The 17,008-nt window shown below is 53.2% G+C and overlaps 1 pseudogene; it reads right to left on the bottom strand.

The window, feature by feature from the left end:
- Positions 1-2,982: 2,982 nt before the first annotated feature.
- Positions 2,983-17,008, bottom strand: part of LOC113258883 (calcium homeostasis endoplasmic reticulum protein-like) — a 36,452-nt pseudogene continuing 22,426 nt past the window's right edge.

Here is a 17,008-nt window from a genome sequence, read left to right as displayed (position 1 = left end):
TGTCCCCAACACTGGTTTCTCAATGCCTGTTTGTTGAATGAATGATTGACTAACTGACTTAAGGGAAGCTTTGAGGGGACTGGCTCTTTGCCGTATCCCTTGTCCTAGTGACCTTGGAACATGAGAATCTATTTTTGTGTCTTACATTGCACGTTTCTGAAATCAGGATGGCTCTTATAATTTTGCATATTTTATGAGACAGTATTTTTCCTCCAGAAAACTGCTAACTGCGAGACTCAGACTTACAATGGCACACACTACATCTGGGAATTGTAGTGATAGGAAAATCTTTGTGTTGTCCAATAGATGGCATGTCTTACAGAGGAGGGCATCTGTCTTGGTTTTAGAAGCTTTCTCTCAGCCGTGACACCTGCTTTGTGACCTCACCTGTGTTACATTAACCAAATATTTAGTACTTACATTGTTCATATGTACATGCAGCTTCTCCTTAGCTCGGATTCTAAGCTTCCTGAGGAGAGACATAGGGTTTTATACTTCACTGTTCAAAGACTCAGACTGGGCACAGGAAGGAACGGGAGGAAAAGGGAGGACCCCCCATAATGTCTAGTGACTCCGCTGTGAGGACTCTTGAACCACCTGACCCTCATGGGCCAGTCTCGCTTTGAGACCTCGGGAGTTCTAGGCTGGATCTCAGCGCTTCTGCCTCCAGAATACGTTTGCTATCGGGCCCTCTCTGGTGTACTGTCTGACTCTGGTAACCAGGGCTTGCCTTGTTCTTGAGACAAGCCCAGCTGTTTTCCTCAGTGGGCCCCTCTCATGCCCCGCCCCTCAAGCCCAGGGCTCCACTCAGCTAACCTGAGCAGGTGCTCACCTTACTCTGTTCGTCTCCCAGGCCTTGGAGCCCAGCTCCTGCCACTTGCCCTCAGACCTCCAGGCCAGTGAGAAATGGTGTGGCCCCATGGCTGGGAGCACTGGTTGGGCTCAGGCCAACTTCGGGGTCATCCCAGCTCTGTTTTTTGTTAGCTGTGTGGCGCTGGTGAGGTTTATTCCCCCTCAGATCCTCAGTTTCCTTCTCTGTAGGATGGGGATGATAGTAACACCTAACTTGTAAACAGAGATTATGGGACAAATATTGACAACGTGTACTGCGTGAACACTGGCCTCAGCCGATGCTAGAACAGTCTCAGGGACTAACCGTTAGTGGCATTGAGGGAGGGGCCATGTGGCTGGAGAAAGGATGTCTTTTTCACAGGGGGCTTGGAACAGCAGCTGTTTACCAACCACACTGGAAGTAAATCAGTATTTTTAAATAACTGGCATGCCATACGGGTGTGCGGCGCCCAGGTTGTGATGTAATAAGCAGGAGGTGCAGGTGGTGCCAGGGAGAGAGGAAGTACTTGCTTTGGGGTAGCAATTACCGGTAGTGTGCTGGTAAACGCTACTAAACGCTGACTTCCTGGGTGGGGGTGGGGGTGGGGAATGAAGCCCAAATGTTTAGTGTTCACCAATTTCCATGGTGTAACTACTACCAACCCGGTTAACTTTAGGAGCGGTGCGGCAGCCTTTAGGATAAAGAATCTCCATTGTACAGATACAATAGATGTAAATAAACTCAACAATATAAATGATGGTAAGATGTAGTAAAAGAATGAGGAAGTAATAAATTTTGAGTACTTTTTTTTTGAACTTCTGGTCTTAATATAAATCACTCAATTGTAAGGTTATATAATTTAATTTTTAATAATGGCTGTGTTTAACAACTATGGATAGACTTTCTGGAAGTGTAATAATTGCCTTTTGAGGGCTGTATAAGCCATCTCTGGCACACCTTTGAAGATTTATTTATTTATTTGAGAGAGAGCGAGAGAGCACAAGCGGGAGGGGGAGAGGGAGAGAATCCCAAGCGGACTCGGCGCTCAGCACGGAGACCATCACAGGGCTTGATCTCGCAACCGTGAGATCACAACCTGAGCTGAAACCAAGAGTCAGATGCTTGACCGACTGTGCCCCCAGGCGCCCCTCCAACACACCTTTGAAAGAGAATCGACATTATGGCTGCCAGTCTGCCTGCCAGGTCTCTGCCTCTTTCCCTTTCCGAGACTTCTGGTCACTCTCTTGCTTATTGCCTGTAGCTGGTTCCACTGATGCTCGTGGCTGGCCATCCTCACTTACTGCCACACCTGCTTACCTGGGAGTTTTCTAGTCCTGGTAGCTGGGCTAAGTATGTGCCCCACTGTCGGGGACATGCCTGGTCCCAGGACCTTTCCCTTTTCCACCTGGCCGCCCGACCACCTCCTTGACCATCAGCTTCCCTCCTGAGCTGGCCTCTGATGGAACAGTGCTCACTGGAGGAGGAGACAGTGCCTTCTGAGATGTGAAAGCAGGGAAATGTTGCATTTCTTCTCAAGGTTGGAGAGCGCCACCTATAGAAGAAGGTTTGGCTCGTGACTGCCAGGCTGCCTGCACCCCTCTCCACTTGGCTGCTGTCTTTAGAATTTCTGCTGGGGAAGGTGCTTGGCAAATTAATCCCCCAAATGCACAGAAATCTCTCCTGCCAAATTCAATTCTCCAACCAGCGATAAGTGCTTACCACTGGCTTGTGCAAGCAAAAACAAAGCACAAACCCAGCAGCAGGGCCTGTGGCATCAGGGTGGAGAATTTACAGCTCTTTGAAACCCTGCGGCTCTGCACTTCACAAAGTTCTCAAATGAATTAAAGGACCAAGGAAAAGAAGGGACTTGCGAGCGGAGGAATAGGTGCTGTGGAGGAAGGGTTGCCCGCTTGGTTCCAGACCTTGTCAACAGACAGATCTGTCGTTAAGCCCTTATCTCAGGGAAACCTACTCAAGAGTCAGGTGTCTGAGAGACTGACTCAGGCGGAGCCAACGCTGTTAGCAGACAGCTTGTCCCTTGTTTTGTGGGTCTAGGACAAGAAGAAAGGTGGGAGGAGAGGAGAAGCTGGGCCTGGAAGACGGCGGGCACAGTGGAAAGAACCCAGGCTTTGGAGGCAAAGGGACTTGGGTCACAGGCTCTGCCACTTCTTACTTGTGTGAGCTGGGCCACATACATCCCACCTGGAAGCCTCGGGAGCCTCCTCTCTGAAAGCAGGAATAGTGGTATTGTGCCCGCTGCTGCTGGTGCTTTGCCCATGTCTCTGGGCACTGACGGTTCTCCGGCTTTCCATCCTGGTGGCGTCGGAGGCAAACACCAAGGGATATTCGTTGAAGGGCTTTCTGGTGGATCTGAATGCACAGGTGGCACGGGCAGGTGGAGGGAGTTCATGCGCCGCTGCGGCCCTCAGCCTGCGGCTGGTGGGAGCTCCCTGAGGTGTGCTCTGTAAATCTCCAGGGCCCCAGCGGGGTGGGACCTGCCTGCGCTCCACAACACATCCTGCCTGGGCTTCTGTCCCTTCTCTGTCTCTCCTTCCGCTTCCCAACTCGTGCTTCCTGGGATCACATCCCCCAAACACTGCTTGACCTTGAATCCTTGTCTCAGGGGCTCCTCCTGGGGGAATCCAACCTAAGACAAGGATTGTTTTGACGGTGAAATGAGTAGTCACTAAAAATGCTCAGAGGAAAGTAAAGTGCGCAGTGGGGCAGCACCTGGTTTGGCTGAGTGGGTGTCAGTCCCCTGGCCCTCGCCCCACCTTCCCGTCTCTTTCCCGGGAAACACCCGCACAGTGAAGGCCTCTTCTCTCAGGTTCCCTTGCTGGTTGTCTGTAGCCTTGGGATCCATCTGGGGAGGGAGCGGGCGAGCGGCTCTCTCCAAGGCGGTCACCCACCGCTCGGTATCCTGAGCCTCAGGAGGGTGTGAAACTCCTGCCCATGGGGTACAAGTGCAGCCTCTGGGAGTTCTTTTGGGGGCTAAACAGACTCAAGGATTAATTAGCTAATGCCTGTGGAGTGCCTCGGAAATGTCAAGTACCGAGTGTGAAGTGCCATCACTTGAGACGGTTTCCCTCCTTGAGCCCGCCATGAAAGATGTGTCAATTACCGCAGCAGAGGAGCTGTTGCCGAGTCTCCAGTTCGGGCTCTTAACCAGGCAAATATTTATGGTTCCCATACGGCACTAGGGCCTCCCGGGACCTAGAGGCTGGAGCTCACGGCCCAGCCTCTGGCCCAGTGGATGAGGGTTTGGGGAGTGTTGGGGGGTTGGTGTCTCCTCTGCAGTGCTTCCTTGCGAATTCGGCTGCCTAGTATCCCCCAGCCCCAGAACTCCCTCGCCTGTGCCAACCCACACAGCCAAGACCAGAGGTTGCTCATCGGTCTTCGACTGGTCGTCCATTCAGAGCATGGGTCTGAGACCATCTTCTTCCCTCCCCAACCTGTTCCTCCTCCTTTCGAGGGTGGTGCCATAATCCTCCCTACATTGCAGAAAGCTTCCATCCTTACCCCTGCTCTCCAGTCACTTACCAGGCTGTTTAGACTGTTTATGCTGATCATGATGTCCGTTTCCTCTCTGCCACCCCATCACCCCTGCCCTCGTTCAGGCCGTCATCCCTCCACCCCCTTGTTCCCATCTCCTGGTCACTCTCCTAGCCTCCAGTCTGCTCTCCGTGTAGCCAGCGGAGGCTCATTCTGAAACCCAGTTTTAATGGAATCCTTCTCTCTGTGAACATCCCATGGCTCCCTATTGCTTATAAAATAAAGCGTAAACTCTTCTGCCTGCCTGGGGCTCATCATGATTGGCCTCTAATCAACTTCCCTCACCTTTTTTCCAGCTATCTTCTCCTATGTCCTCTCGGCTGCAACCAGCCTGAACTTCCCTGGAGTTGGGGACCACTCGCCCAGCTGACTGTCCACTCCCCAGCAGGCTAGTCCTCCCACTTTCTGCACACTCCCCCGTCTTTGCTCTCTCACTGATGCCCTTCCCCTTTATTTGGAGGGGAGGGACACCCTTCTTATATCTCCACAGGTGTGTTTAGAGGACAGATCAAATATCCGCTCTTCCTCCTCTCACTTGCCATAGCAATCTGATCTACGTCCTACGGAGGATTTTGATTTTGTGTTATAGCTATGAGTAGGGAGTTGGCCTCATACCTCCCGTATTAATGCTGTGTCTGTGAAGATGTTTTTGACAGCAAGTCCAGTGCTGTAATATAGTAATCCCTCAATCAGTACAAAAGATGGTTGCTTTTAGCCCCAGACTGCCTACGCCCTGGTTTTTATCTAACTGAATGTGTATGTGAGTATGTCCTTTCTCCTGGCCCTCAAGGAACTCCTCGTATCTAATATATTTTCCCTCCCTGCTGGCAAATATTCGTTGTTCAGTACTTGTTGAAATAATATGAACTTGTGGCTTCGGAGACTTGCAGGTATGTTATTAAGATGTGGCATCTCTTCTTTAAGATATATTTTTATAAGCTGGGCTGCTGGGACATTGCCGCTGGTGTGGGATTCTGTGGGCAGAGGTCTGCTTGAAGCTCTCCTGCTTGTCCTGGGATCTTTATATGACACTGCCTGCAAATGCTAGCTGCTGGGAGGGCTTGCATCAGGAGCGCAGGGTTTGGAGACTGAGGCCCGAAGTGTAGGGAGCCAGGGTCTGGGTGGGCAGGTAGTAACTTAAGTGGTAGAATCACTTTCTCAGCCACATGGGGGTGGGGGATCCAGGAGTCTAGGCGTGGCGTCTGGCCCTACTGGGTCAGGTGGCAGGGGCAGTGAGGACGTAAGAGCCAGTAGGCTCCATAGGAATATTTCCCTTAGTTCTGGAAAGGGGGCCATCCGGTTAGCCCAGACATTGAGCCTGGTTTTGGTTTCTTTCTCCCCTGCTCTCCCCTCCCCTCCTCTCCTCCTCTTTTTAAAAAACATAATGGGGCACCCTTGCCCTCTAGAATTTGTCCAGTCCCAGGAACACCCATTAACCGACTGCAGGCTTCTATAAGATGGTGTCCCTGGAGTCCAGATACCTGGTATCCCTGTCAGGTCCTGACTTTATAACCTGAAAGCCTGTTGAGCAGAAAGGTCCCTGATAGGTTTTGTTTGACTTTACAGTGTTTACAAGACATTGAGTGAACATTTTAAAATTGTGAGACTTGGCATAAAATTTTGTATTTCTGTTTTTTTTTTTTTTAAAAGAATTGGAGGCTATCACAAAACTGGACTTCCTAGTCCTACAGGGCAACTGTAAGCCGCAGCTGGGCAGCGGCTGCTGCTGTAGATGGGCCAGGCAGCCACCAGCGTGCCACGGGCATCCCCTGGCATTTACTGTCCTGACCTGTGGCCTGGCTTTATGGTTAGGCGACTGGTCACAGTCAAGGCGAATATCATCAATACACAGACGGACCTACACGATCAGTGAGACCAGAACAATGGCTTTGAGCTGTGTGTATCCAGATTATAGTATGGCAGAGTTGCAAAAGCCCTTCTGGGACTTGTTTCTCATCTCTTATTTGCAGACAGGACCTGGAACTCCGAGCTGGGAAGGGAATGGCTAAGGCCACCCGGTTGAGTTGATGGCCAGGTCTCCCTACCCAGAGCCAGAGCCTTTCCCAGTTACAGAGCGCTCTTGTCTCCCCTTGCCTTTGTGTCCCTCATTTCATGGCCATCAGCTCCATTGCAGACCTGTGTAGGGAGGCTTGTGATGGGGAGGGATGGAGAATAAAGGGTAGGGGAGGCCCGGGGCCGCTCGGGATAAAGGCTGAATGCAGGGGCGTTCAAAAGCCACTGGGCACTGAGCGAATTAAGCCATGCCTGTCTCCGTTGCCCGGGTACTCTTTATGCATTGCATAATGCCATTGTTTAGACAGAGCCAGGGGCCAGAATGAGCACTGTCTTTGCAGGTAGGCAGCCAGCGCCGGCTCTGCAGAAAGAGAGGGAGCAGGAGAGGCTGGAATATTCCAGCTTGAAAACAGCAGCTGTATAATAAAGCCAGGCTGGTTCGTCTCCAGGCCCCGCTGTCCCTTCTCCCTGCCTCAAAGTAGCAGCATGAATCAGTTCACTGCGGCAATGGTCCAGGCGATGTGACTTGCATCCCCATCAGCTACCTGATTGCGGTCCCTGGATGCACGAGGCGCTGGATGTGCCTGGCATACCAAACCACCCGCCCCTGTGCCGCAGCTGCCAGGAGCGAAGATCGCCGGCCCCGCCCGGCCCCGGAAACAGAGCCGGACATCCTGCAAGGCCACCACTGGCCTTTTATCTTGTCTGGGGCTCTGGGACGGTCACTGAGATTCTAGGGCTGCTTTTGACGGGGGCCGCCAGCCTGTCTCAAAGATGCCCTGACAAGCCCCTCCGGTCCCATGCAGACAAAAGCTTGAAAGGAGAGGGATTGCACATGGTCCAGTGCTGCTGTTACTAATATGTTATTTTGACACACAATTAATTGCAATTTTCCTTGAAGCAAAGAGCTCAGGCCCTCGCAGGGGCCACATGGAACTGTTCAGGCAGAACTGGGTCCTATGCAAACCTCATCCTTCCCAAAGGGCCAGGGGTCACCTGCTATCCACGACGATGCCACCTCTCTTGGGGTCGGGTGTGGGTTCCAAATCAGAAGGCATGCATCAGCCTGCCCGGGGCCCAGCACGGGGCCAGGGAAAGCACAGCACAAACAGGGGGAAGAGCCGGCACAGAACCTTCCAACAGAGCACGCTGAACAACGACCCTTCCTAAAATGGTGGCGCTTATCCTCCACTGACAAAAGACTGATTTGAGCTCTCCCCGGAGGTGGGATGAAGTGAACACATTGCCTTTTATCTCCTTGTCGCTTTGAGAGGGGAGACAACTGGTGCAGAGCGTGGTGGGGAGCCCCGGAGAAGGCGCTCTTGAATGAAAGGCATAATCTCCGGCTCCCCAAACCAAGAGGGGAGGCGGCTTTTATCCCCCACCCCGACCGGCTCCCCCCATCCCGGAGGCATCTGAATGGGAGCCGAGCTGCAAGGAGAGGCTCCGTTGCACAATGCTACACTATATCGCTTCTCCCTGGGAGCCCAGAGGAGGCCAGGGGCATACGGTGCCTTACTTTGAAACCAATCCTCCAATCAGCTATTTAAATAAGAAATATAATCTCATTGAACACTGAGAGCTGTTGGTCTGAGACGCTTCCATTTACAAGGCACTTGAAGAAAGTCCCCAAAGCCCCAGTTTATCAGGACAGCCAGCTCCGGGCTATTTACTGGGGGGGAGAGCGGTGCTGGAGAGGGAGGGGAGAGAATTGAAGTTGGCTGTTAGAAATTCAGGCTGTCAGCAGCTCGAGGGGCGATCCCCCAACCCCATGCGCCGGTGTTCTACACGGAGGAGGCGGGACAGCCCGTGGGTTCTCAGAGAACCGCCTCCAGCCAGGGCAATGCTCTGTGAACTTGCCGCAGCCTGGGATGTGCCTCCCTGTGCCCAAGAGGGCTTCCCGGCAGCCAGGGGCTTGCCTGTCACCCATTTGGAAACATCCTTTTGAGTGCCTACTGAGTTCGTCACTGTAGCAGGATTCGTCAGAGGCCGAGTATTGTTAAGACCCAGTGGAGGGAATTTACTTAATAAAACCGGGCCCCTCGAGGAACAGGGTGGGGTGGCTGGACTAAGCCTGCCCTGCAAGAGCTCAGGGTTCTCCTTCCAGGACCAGCTGTGTTTCTGAGCTCCAGCCTTACCTCCCTGTGGATTCTGGCCACAGCCCTGTCTGGAGAGGGAGCACGATAAGCCTGTGACTGGGTTAATGGTGCGGCCCCTGGACTTGACGGCCAGGACCCATGGGAATCCTGGTACTGCCACTCACTGACTTTCTAATCCACGTGTGACTTACTCAGCTGGAGACTCAGTTTTCCTCAGCTGCAAAACGGGTCGTAAGGAGTAGTGCCCAGCAGCTGGACTGTTCCCCCCACAGGATGGCTCTTATATACTGGGGTCATGGAGTTCCCTGCCTCTGCTCGTGGCTTGTTGGCTGTGATGCCCTGCTCTGGTTTGGGCATGGCATTTCTGGTCAACAGCTCCGCCCATTTTGTCTCATCTTGTTTGGCCCGATCTGTTCCACTTTATCATGTTCTTTCCAAGGTATACGATGCCGATGGTCTGTCCTAGGAGGGGCCAGGAAGTGGAGCTGGAAGGCTCTCTGGAGGAGGCGTGGATTGAACGGGGCTTGAGGGGTGGGAAGGATTTGGGGAGCAGAGGAATGAGGAGAGTAAAGAAAAGGCTTGGAGGTTAGGATGAGCAGAAGGGGAGGGTCAAGGAAGCCAGCCCGTGGGGAGCTGCCGTGCTGGGGAGAAGAAAGAGAGTAGAAGGGGAGGCAATGGAAGCCAGCCCCTCCTGTCTGTTTCTTTCAACTATCTGGGCATCATTGCTCATCTCAGGATGAAGTTGGCTTTGAGGCGACCAGCGTTGAGAAGGCTCTCTGGGAAAGCCATGCTGAACTCAGGTGTGCGAGTCCCTCTTGGTCATGGGCAGGTGCAGCCCTGTCTATGTGCAAAGAGGAGCCTTGAAGTCCCGGAGGGCCCTGGGGGCATCATGGAGACCAATGCCCTCAGTCCGGGATAAGGAAACCCAAGCCCAGACGGGGTAGGGAGCTTACTCGGGTTCACACAGCAAGTTAGCAGTAGGGCAGGACGGCAGCCCAGAGGGCCTCATAGCTGTTTCTTTCCCTGTTATTATAGCCGGCTCTGACTGAGCACCTGCCGCGTGCCGGGCACTGTTCTAGCTCTTTGTATGTATGTATTTCCCTGTTTAATTTTACAACAGCCCCAGCAAGTAGGGATTATTGTCATGATCCCTATTTTAGGGATGAAGAAGCTGAGGCCTGGAGTAGTTTTGATCTCGCCGAGGTCACACAGCCAGGAAAAGGTAGCCTTGGCGCCTGGCGCTGGAGCTCTTCTGTCTTCTTGCCTTTGAGGGTGCTTGGCCCACTTCCCTCTCCTTTCCTGAAAGAACGTGTCCTTGTCAGAGAGGAGGAAAGGAGGTCTCAGCTTCATTTGGTATTCTCTTCCTTCTCAGCAAAGCACCTAAGTGCCTTCCACGCTCCCAGAACGTCAGGGAACATCAGCAAGGCGGGAGAAGAGGGCCCCCAAATCCGCGCCCTGCAGTGCGGGAAGGGCTGGCTCACTCAGCTGACTTCCATTACGTGTGTGACGCATCGTAGAACTGCTGAAAGCCATCCATCACAGCCAGCCCCCTCCACACGCCTTCCTGACCTTCTCCCGGAGACGGGGCCTCCACTTGTGCTCACGGGTGCTCGGCCCGCAGTGGGGCGGGAGAGGGGACGACATGGACCTTGCCATGGGCCCAGGGGCTGCTCCCTTCCCCCGGACAGGGGTCTGGGAAGCAGCTGCAGGCTTGGCTGAGCCGTGAGAACAAGAGCACCACTTACTGAGTGCTTGGCGTGTTCCGGGCAGACCTGAAGGCCTTACGTGTCTCATCTCATTGAACCCCCGACCGCCGACAGGTCCAATGACTGTTGCATTTGATTGATACGGAGCCTGACGTTCGAGAAAGTTTGCTCACTTGCCCACAGTCACTCTGAAGGTGCTAGAGCCACACTGAGCTTGGGTATGTGAGGTCAGGATCCCCTCACCTGTCCGCACTCTGGGATGGGTGGGGGGACAGGTACTCAGCAGGGAGGCGGAGCTATAGAGCCTGAGGCTCCCCGCGCACTTGGTGGGCACGGTGTCCAGGGCAGGATGGCCCTGGCCAGGGGGCTGAGGGCTTCAGCACAGGATGAGCCACAGCTGTCCATGGTGGGGGACCCTGTCCATTTGCTCCTCCTGGCACCTCCCACCCCCTCAGTCTCCCATTCACTGAGTGGCCAGTCTCTTAGCTCTCCCTGCCGACTGTTCTTAAATCCTAATCCCCCCTTTCCTGCCATGGCCTCCTCACAGCCCTAGCTCCTGCTTGTCCTTCCCCTGTCCTGTTTCCTCTCCGCACTGTAGCCAAAGAGACGGTTCCAGGGCCCACATCTGCTCGCTCACTCCTCTGCTGAAAAACCATAACTCCTCACTTGGGGTAAAGCCCGCAGGTCTTCCGTGGCCTGTCTTACAGGGCTCCTCCCCTCTCCAGGCTCCCCTTGCCCCTCACCCGTGCCCGGTGCCTCCCTGCTTTGCTCTCAGCAGGAGCACCATCTCACACCTTGCCTGGCTAACTCCTGCTTATCATTCAGACCCCAGCTTAGATGTAGGCTCTTCCAGGGAGTCTTCCCTGATATGCTAGGCTGGGCTTAGGGGGCCCTCATCTGTGCTTCCCTTGGTCACGGCACAAACCACACTGTCCCCAGTTGCTTCCCCACTTGTCACCCTCTACCGACTGTCAGCCCCAGGGAGGCCATGAGTGTGTCCCCCTCACCCCCGTTCCTCCAGGGTTTAGCATGGGGCCTGTTCTGGAGCGGGCACTGCATGAATGACTGACTGATGGGATGAATGAATGATGCCTAATAAGGCAAAGACGAAGCCCCGAAGGTGTGATGGGTCAGGGGCTCCGATCCAGGCGGCTCCCTGCAGGAGGAAGCAGTGTGGTGTTTGGAGTTTGAACACCTCGATTTAAAATCAGACCCCACTGCTCACGAGCTGTGTGTCCTTTGGCTTGGCCTCTCTGAGCCTCAGTCTGTTCACATGCAACACGGTGCTAATAGTTCCTCCTTTGCCGAGAACGTGTGGAGACAGGCCCCGGGGATGATTCATGTGCGGCACCTAGCCCCCTGCGGGCCCAGAAGAGGATAAGGTAGGGCCCCCTCTGGGGACTGAGCAGGGAACCCAGGTTTCCCCTCTCAGTATGAGGTTGGGGCCAGGCTGGATGCTTCTCTGAGACCAGGAGTTGGGGCTGGCGGGCCTGTGCTCTGCAGTCAGGAGGGCCTTGAGGCCTGGATCCAGAGGGAGAGGAAAAGAGGGAGACCCGAGGCATGCAGCTCCCCACCCTGCCCGAAGGCTGGCCTGCTGAGGCTGGGCTCTCACCATTGGGCCAGCGTTAGAACTGGCAGACATGGAGATTTCCCAGTGTGGGGAAGCAGAGGCCCAGGGAGTGAAGTATCTCACCCAGGGGGTCTGGAGTATCAGGGTGTGGAGGGAGGAGGGTGGGGGTGGAGAGGCAAACCTCTGTGTATTAGTTATCACTATTGTGAGGCAGGCACTTTGGGGGGGGAGGGGCATAGGGAGAGGGAGGGAAAAAAGTTCTTTTTCTTTTTAAAAGATTTTATTTATTTGAGAGAGAGAGAGAGAGAGAGGGACAGCAAGAGCAGGGGAGGGGCAGAGGGAGAGGGAAAGACTCAGGGCTCCATCTCACGACCCTGAGATCATGACCTGAGCTGAAACCAAGAGTCGGACTCTTAACCGACTGAGACACCCAGGTGTCCCAAGGCAGGGAGAGAGAATATCTTCAGCAGGCTCCATGCCCGGTGCAGAGCCCGATGTGGGGCTCGATCTCACGACCCTGAGATCATGACCTAAGCCAAAATCAAGAGTTGGACGCTGAACCAACTGAATCACCCACACGTCCTGTGAAGCAGGCACTTTTTATTTATTTATTTATTTATTTATTTATTTATATATATTTTTTAATGATTTTTTATTATATTATGTTAGTCACCATACAGTACATCCCCGGTTTCCGATGCAAGGCTCAATGATTCATTAGTTGTGTATAACACCCAGTGCACCATGCAATACGTGCCCTCCTTACTACCCATCACCGGTCCATCCCGTTCCCCCACCCCCCTCCCCTCTGAGGTCCTCAGTAGCAGGCACTTTTTAATCTTAATTAATAAGCCACCTGGGTGGCTCAGGTGGTTATCTACTTGGGTCATGAGCTCAGGATCCTGGGATCGAGCCCTGCGCCCTCGGCCCTCCCCCCACCCCCCAACTCATGCTGTCTTTGCTCTCTTTCTCTCAAGTAAATAAATAAAATCTTTAAAAAAATATGGTGATTCAGAGCCCTGGCTTTAATGTCAGATAGGCGCCCGCAGCTCTGGTGTGTGTGGCTATGTATATGTTGTATAAAACGGGTATGAGATGGTACACTCTCAGCCATTGCCCTGAGCTCAGGGGACACATTGTGGAGGAAACTCCCAGCACCCCTGAACGCAAGCCTGCTGCGGAAGGTCGGGGCAGATCTTATTATCCCCGGCTCCAGATGATGACATTAGGCCCGGTGGGGTGAAGTGAGGAGCCTCGCCCACATGGCCACTGTGGGCCAGGGGGACAAATGACCTGGTGCGGCCACAAGCCAGGGAGTCGGGCCTCCAGAGCCACTGGCACATTGCACGTGGATGCGGAGTATTTTTCTCATCACCTTCACGTTGCATTTCTTCATTTAAAGTGGGAAATTCCACATTGGGCGCCTCATCAATCATTTCTGTGAGCTCAGCTCCGTGGAAAGCATGGAAAACATTTATATTTGCGGCTCAAACTATCGAAAATGTAAAACAATTTAAATAATATTAACATTTTAACAGCCTCCACTCACGGCTCTGTGAAATTAACCATTATCTCTTGGAGTGTTTGTTAAAATTCAGCAGCGGGTAAGTGGTGGGGCCCTGTGTGCAGCCGTGTGGCTCCCAGGGCATGGGCGCAAAGACCTCCCAACTGGGCTGGGTGCCGGAGGCAGAGAGATGAATGTCACATACCCTCTACCCTCCTGTGGTGGAGGAGGTGGTCAGGAAAATGTACACTAGAGTGGGGGTGTATGCTATACACGAGAAGGGAGCGCTGGTGTCCTGGGAGCATTGAAGAGAGAATCAGGAGCCCTTCCTGGAGGAGGAGGCATCTGTCCTGACCCTTTACACCAGGCAGTCACTGAGCAAGGGGACAGGTCATCTCCAAGCCTAGCCTTGCATAAACCTTTAAGAGCCAAAGAGGGTCTGCCATTTATTCCTGGCAGTGAGAAAGAAGGGTCTCTGGAGTGGTGGTGGTTCTGTCTGGGTCTGTCCCAGCCCTGTGCACTGATCTGGGAGAGGGACGAGAGGATGATTGGAGTAGACGCTTGCTGGGTAGTTGGGTGCCTAGGGGTGAGGAGCCCAGAAAAGCCGAGACTGAGGGGAAGAATGATGTTATTTTCAAATATGGGAATGAGGGATGGATTCTTTTGATTGTTTCAGTAGGACAACTGGGCTTTGTAGATAGGTGTTAGGACTTTTAACTTTTTATCTCCTTATCTAAGAATGAATGGCAGACTCCCTGTTCTCGGGGTGTCAAGCAGATGGTGGGTGATGTGCCCAGGACTTGTAAAAGGGATTCCTGCATGGGACATTTGTCCAGCCCTGCTGTGGAGGAGGCCTGGCTAGCTACTGTCTTCTTGAAAGAGAGCCAGACCTTCTTGTTGTCCTTGAGAGGGGTAATGGACTGAATTGCATCCCCAAATTCATATGTTAACCCTCAAAATGACTATGTTTGGAGATGGGGTCTTTAAGATGGTAATTAAGGTCAATGAGGTTATAAGCATGGGGCCCTAATCCAATAAGACTGGTGTCCTTATAAAAAGAGGCATAGACCCCAGAGATCTCTCCCTCCCCAAGAATACACAGAGAAGAGACTATGTGAGAAGCGAGAATGTGGTCACCCACAAGCCGGGAAGAGAGCCCTTATCAGAAAGCAACCCTGACTGCAGCTTGATCTCGGACTTCTAGCCACCAGCATTGCGAGCAAATAAATTTCTCTTGTTTAAGCCGCTCAGTCTGTGGTACTTTGTGAAGTTAGCCTAAGCAGACTAATATGGTGCCAAACTAATACAGTTTGGTGCCAGAGATGCTAAGGTTGCTAATTATAAGGCAGCACAATATGGGATAGAGTAGGGGTATGTACAAGGAGGAAGCACCTGGTTCTGCCAGGTGGGCATCAAGGGAGGCTCCCTGGAGGAGGAGGGGGTGCTGGCGGTAGATGCAGGAGGACGAGAAGGAGCTGGTCCTAAGGACAGGGGAGAGGGAGCAGGGAGGGACGTGCCAGGTGGTGGGGACAGAATGTGCATAGACTCAGAAGTGTTAAAAGGATGGCGATGTGGAGACGCAGAGAGGAATCCTGTGTAACTAGAGCACAGGCAGGGAGGGAATGTGAGGGAGAGAGGAGGTAGGGGCAGGCAGGGCCCACTCGCCAGCCAGGGAAGGCCCTTCTGTGTCTTTCAGGGAAGGCCATTTAGAATTCGGTGCTCCCCAGACGCCCTGCCTGACCGAGGACTCCGTGCTGAGCGACTAACTTGCTGTATGACCTTAGGCAAGTCATTTAACCCCTTCCACATAGCAATTTTCTTATTTGTAATCTGAGGAGAAGGATCCCTGCCCTGCCCACCTCCCGGATACTTTGTGGGCTCAAAAGCTAATGCCTGTGAAAGCACTTTGGCAAAAGGCCCATAACAGCGCCAGAGAGATGGAAGGTGTTATTATTATGTAACCGCAGTGACTCCCATCTGAGAAGCGCGGAGTCAATTGGAGTCTTGAGGGATGTCAGGGAATTGGCTGCTCTCTGAAGCTTGTCATAGAGACCCGTCTTTTCATTGTACTCCTTTCATATCACTGTTGGCTCGATGAAAGAAGGGGAAGGAATCTTTGATATGTCTAAATATTCCGCTCCCACCAAGACAGGAGGGATTCCGAGGAAGAGCTATTATTAGAGGCTGAGCTGGAAGCAGGCGCCTTTGGTGGATCAGAGCTGTCAGCTTTTGCATAAACAGCCTGGTGCGCCTCGGAGCCGGCCGGGCTGCTTCGGGCCCGGGCGCAGAGCAGGTGCTCCCACCCCGCTGGCGGAACCACGCTGGGCCAGCCTGGGAGGAAGGAGGACCGGCTCCTGGTCCCCATTCAGCATCTGCTTTGCTGGACAAGTGGCTCACGCTCTCTGAGCCAAGTGAAGACAGTATAGCCCTTGCCGACAGAGAGGGCTTTTATGTGCAGGGAAAATAAGATGCTGTGCTACCCAGAGCCCTGTGCAGGTGGAGCGGGGCTCGAGCACAGGTTGCCAGCACCCTGGGTATGTTGAGGCCAAAGCATGTTTTCTTTGGGAAGGGTGTATTAGGGTTTGGTTCTTCCTCAACCTTGTATCAGAAGCACCTGAGAGTTTGAAAAACCAGATTCCCAGGCCTCACTCCAGGCCTATAGAATCAGAATTTCTGGGGGTGAGGCCGGGAACTGTCCTTAGTAAGCTCCCTACAAAGCAGGAGATACTGACACAGGTGGCTCAGCATTTGGCTTTCCACGCTCTCCATTTATGGGACTGAGTTATCTGTCTGTCTCTAAGATGCTGTGATTTCATGAGAATAAGGGCACAATCCATTTCTTCGTTTGCCTCCAGGCTGCACTTAGCCCCCCGGGAGCCTGTGGGTTCTGGGGCCTGTGGTCCATGTGCTGGGCAGATACTGGCCAAACCCTGGCTCCGGGCCAGCTCTGGTTGGGGACACTGTCCTCCATATCATTCTCACCTAGATTGCTATGTCATCTGCCCGTGAGTCTTGTAGAGACCAAATTGGGGGGGAGGTGTCTTCTAGCAGCTGAAAAATGGGCCACATCGCACTCATTTCAGTGACGAGTCAGTGTCTTCTCTTACTAAGAGCCGCAGAAGGACAAGCCCAGAAAGACCTGGGATGTCATCTGAATCTTGTTTAGCCTCTTGTTTCAAAGGCAAAGAAATGGTCTCAGCAGGGCCAAGTTGGTTACTTTAACCAGAACCCCTGTCCTGTTGGGTTAACTCTGGTTCATCTGGGGAATGGGTAAACTGAAAGAAAGCAGAGCTCAGTCATTGTACAGAATCTTGGAATACTTTGTGTTTGAACGGAGGCTGACATCCTGGGGGCAGATGACAGCCTGTCCCTGGCCTGGCTCTCATGGGTCCATTGCATCACTAGCTTGCAGAACTGACCCTCTTTTCTAGTGCAGCACAGCACAGCCCCCCAGCTCCTGCCTCCTCTCCCACCCCATAACCACTGGCATCCCCAGTGAGAGTCAGAGTGTGGTTCTCCCCCAGGGCTGCCCAGTAGAACTCACTTGGGAGGGTGACAAACCCCCTTGCCCAGGCTGCACCCTTGACCAAGGAAGTCAGTGTCTTGGGGAGAGTCCCGGGCATGAATGTATAGTTTTTAAAGCTCCGTAGGTGATTTGGTTGTGCAGCTAAGGGGAGTACTGCTACTCCAGAGCAGTGGGTCTCGACCCCGGGGCAACTTGGTTCCCCAGGG

This window comes from Ursus arctos, unplaced genomic scaffold, assembly GCF_023065955.2.
Source record: "Ursus arctos isolate Adak ecotype North America unplaced genomic scaffold, UrsArc2.0 scaffold_7, whole genome shotgun sequence".
In the NCBI taxonomy this organism is placed as follows: Eukaryota; Metazoa; Chordata; class Mammalia; order Carnivora; family Ursidae; genus Ursus; species Ursus arctos.
Note: the sequence above shows the minus strand (reverse complement) of the source record. Positions and strands in the feature narration are given on the sequence as shown.